Source organism: Lactuca saligna, chromosome 4, assembly GCF_052625555.1.
Source record: "Lactuca saligna cultivar CGN05327 chromosome 4, ASM5262555v1, whole genome shotgun sequence".
NCBI lineage: Eukaryota > Viridiplantae > Streptophyta > Magnoliopsida > Asterales > Asteraceae > Lactuca > Lactuca saligna.
In genome coordinates this window covers 335,929,828-335,934,204 of record NC_136420.1, presented here as the reverse complement: position 1 = coordinate 335,934,204, position 4,377 = coordinate 335,929,828, and positions in this window count along the sequence as shown.

Genomic DNA, 4,377 nt, shown 5'->3' with positions numbered 1-4,377 from the left:
TGAAGCTTGTGGAAGAAGGAGAGGCTTAAGGACTCAAGAAGGAGATTATAGATCCAAAAACTTCGTTCCATCCTCATCACTTTCTGGTAGTCAAGCCTCAAACTTGCTTAGTAGCTTCTTAGATCTCTTTATTATCATTTTATTGGGTTTTTGGTCTTAGGAGCTTGATCTTTGGGATATGGACGTCCCAAATTAATACACCATCAGATCTGGAATCGTGGAGGGCTTTCATGGCATAAAGGTGCAAACTTTATGGTCATTGAAGCCCCATGCAAGCTATGGGGTAACATTTTGGCCTTTTAAGCTCCAAAAGGCCATGCATGGAGAGAAATATGGAAGCTTTACGTGTTTATGTAGTGTTTAGCATCCAGATCTTAGTTTGTATGATTTAGCTTGGAAGGTTGATGGCTTGTGGACCAAGATTTAGATCCTAAAGAGTTAGGGTTTGTATCCAATCTTTTGTAATCAAATTATCGATGTAAAATATTATTTATGAATATGCATGCAGCATGTTTTGGAGTAATATGATGTAGTTTTAAGTTTTAATGAAAGCGGTTCTCTCAATCATATGAAAGTGTGGTGTAACGCCTGTCTTTCTGGGCTTGTCATTAATAGCAATGTATTATTCTACGTTAACCTTTGTAACCCATTTTGAAATAATAAGAATGTATTATTTGAGTATTATATGTTTTGTGCTTAGTTGTGTGGCTTAAATGAATTAAGAATAAAAAAATAAGCGTCAAAATAAAATAGTGGATAAAGCCGATATCTTTGGATAATGTTGTAGTAGTTTAAATGAGGTTTCTGAATATATAAAGAATGCCGAAATCCGAGTTATAACGAAGAAGTTATGATTTGTCGAAATTTCGCGACAGAACCAGCACGACGTCGAATGACGTAAAATACGAATTTAAGATATAACGATATCTAGCCTTAGTAATCTAAATGAAAGTTGAATAGTTCGTTAAACTGAGAGCGTGCATAAAAAAAACGCCAAAATCTGACTTCGTATGAGGAAGTTATTATTTTCTAAAGTTTTGACTTAGCAGTATGCAATCCGAATACTCGATTTGAGATCGAGCGGTTTTAGCCGAAACAATCTAAATGAGAATCGAAGATATCTATAATAGTAGTGAAACGATAAAAATATAGGCGAAAACGGACATCGGATGAAGAAGTTTTGAATTTATAACGGGGTTTTCATGTCCCGGCCTAATAAAAATAATATATAAGTAATATATTTATAATATATAAAAAAATAAGCGTCAAAATAAAATAGTGGATAAAGCCGATATCTTTGGATAATGTTGTAGTAGTTTAAATGAGGTTTCCGAATATATAAAGAATGCCGAAATCCGAGTTATAACGAAGAAGTTATGATCTGTCGAAATTTCGCGACAGAACCAGCACGACGTCGAATGACGTAAAATACGAATTTAAGATATAACGATATCTAGCCTTAGTAATCTAAATGAAAGTTGAATAGTTCGTTAAACTGAGAGCGTGCATAAAAAGAACGCCCAAATCTGACTTCGTATGAGGAAGTTATTATTTTCTAAAGTTTCGACTTAGCAGTATGCAGTCCGAATACTCGATTTGAGATCGAGCGGTTTTAGCCGAAACAATCTAAATGAGAATCGAAGATATCTATAATAGTAGTGAAACGATAAAAATATAGGCGAAAACGGACGTCGGATGAAGAAGTTTTGAATTTATAACGGGGTTTTCATGTCCCGGCCTACTAAAAATAATATATAAGTAATATATTTATAATATATTAAAAATAAAGTCAAAATTAGACAATGGAGTCTAAACGATAGTTGTAGATCATAATCTCACCTACGCGTCGATATAAAGAACGTCGAAAACGGAGTTCGTATGCGAAAGTTATGAATTTCTGAAGTTCGGGGCGCGAAACCCCAAAACTGTCAGATACCACGACGTGGAAAGCAGTGACACGACGTGGCAAGTCTTCTGACACCTCCTGGAGTTCCCCAGACGCAACTTGCGATGACACATGCAGTGACGCCCAAGCCCACGACATGGCAAGGGCAAATTTTGCCCTATAAATAGTTTTGAAGGGCTAGTCGTTTAGGGTTGCTATTTTCTCTCCTCTCTCTCCCGTTCTACCTCGATTTACGTGCAAAGAAGTACCCTCGAAGCCCCGGTATCATCCCGAGACCTGAAGTGAGTCCCGAAGTCCGAAGATCCCGAGAAGAAAAGAGTTTCCGAGTCGAAGCTCTACTTGCGAGAAGCCCGGTGTGTGAAGATCTTCCAGATCTACCGAAGAATACTACTTTTCCAAGTCGTAGTGTTGTCTGATCATCTTCTGATCAAGTGAGTGTATATTCCTTTTCTTCTAACACATAGATATAAAGTATCTCCGAGTGAATACGTGTTATGTGTATATAGATATATATTATCTGTTACTTGGAATGAATCTGTATATTTGGAACGAGTATTAAATGATTATCTTATCAGTTTTTAAGTTGCATTTGTATATTGTTATCTACAAAATGTTGGGTAGAACTTGGGTAGATAGTTGAAGTGTGATAAACTAATGAGAGGCCTCAATGTTGTTGATGTTGACGTAGTCATCTAGCGGAGTATGGATGATGACTACGGACTCTTGCTAGACAGTCCAGTGGAACGCTAGCAGGTTCATAACTTGTAGGTGTTGTGAACGATGTGTTCACCGGTGTACTCTATCCCCCTCATGGTTGCCTTTAGGACATCTATTGCTGAGGAAACCCCTTTGCAGTAATGTTTGTCTCGATGAAAATCCTAGATTAGGTCCCTTGTAATAGATGTTGTTTTAGGGACGTAAAGTGAGGATAACGAGAATGAGTAATCGAGTTATTGTTGGTTGGTGAAAATTAAATATAATTATTTATTGTGGGTTGAAAAACCTATATGCTCATCAGGCTCCCACGCCTGACCCACTCAGTTTTATTTGTATTACAGGAAGTGGCGCGAGGGCATAAGATGGATGAATCATCAAGTTGGTTTGTTTATGAGCATGTATATGTATATAACTGTTGTATGGCTTGTAATATGTTGTTTATACTTTTGGTCTGTTTATCGGAACATGACATCCCAAATATTGTTATATAATGAAAATGCATCTCTTGATGAAATGCTTTGATAAACTTTATTTTATCATATTTTGTTTTGGAAACAAATTCCGCAACTCTTTTAAATCAAAAGGATTTACTCTGAAATTATTTTAAAAGCATAAATGAAACCGGTCTTTTCTGTCTGTGATTTTGGGGATATCACATGTGGGCCTTTCAATCATGGTATCAGATATAACGCCCGTAGATCCGGGCTAGTCAATTTAGAGACGATAAGCATCAAAAATGGCTTTTTGATGGAAGATTATTTAGAAGGATTAATCTTAACCAAGTTGTATATATATCACAAGGTTTCCGTGCATATAAAGAACGCCAAAATCCAAGTTATAACAAAGAAGTTATGACCTATCGAAGTTTCGCGACAGAACCGGCACGACACAACGTGATGGAAATAGTGAATTTACGTTAGAGCGATATTTATCCAAAACAATCTAAATGAGAATCGAAGATCTCATCGATATTAGTCCAACGATAAAAAGACAGACGAAAACGGAGTTCAGGTGAAGGAGTTATGAGTTTATAACGGAGTTTTCCTGTCCCGACCTACTAAAAATAATATATAAGTAATATAATTATAATATATTAAAAATAAAGTCAAAATTAGCCAATGGAGTCTAAACGAGAGTTGTAGAGCATAATCTCACCTTGGCGTCGATATAAAGAATGTCGAAAACGGAGTTCGTATGCGAAAGTTATGAATTTCTGAAGTTCGGGGCGCGAAACCCCAAAACTGTCAGAGACCACGACGTGGAAAGCAATGCCACAACGTGGCAAGTATCCTGACACCTCCGGGAGTCCCCCAGATGCAACTTGGGATGATGCATGCAGTGACGATCAAGCCCACGACGTAGCAAAAGGTTCCACGACATGGCAAAGGCAAGTTTTGCCCTATAAATTGATTTGAAGGGCCAGCCAAGTTTGGTTGCTCATTCTCTCATCTCTCTCCCATATTACATCGATTTACGTGCAAAGAAGTACCCCCGAAGCCCCGGTATCAACCCCGAGACCCGAAGCAAGTCCCGCAGCCCGAAGATCCCGAGAAGAAAAGAGTTTCCAAGCTGAAGCTCTGCCCGCGAGAAACTAGGTGTGTAAAGTGATCCCGATTTCACCAAAGAATACTACTTCTACAAGTCGTAGTGTTGTCCGATCATCTTCTGATCAAGTGAGTGTATAGTCACTTTCATCTTACAAATAGATATGAAGTATTTTATAAAATACGTGCTATGTGTATATATATTGTTGT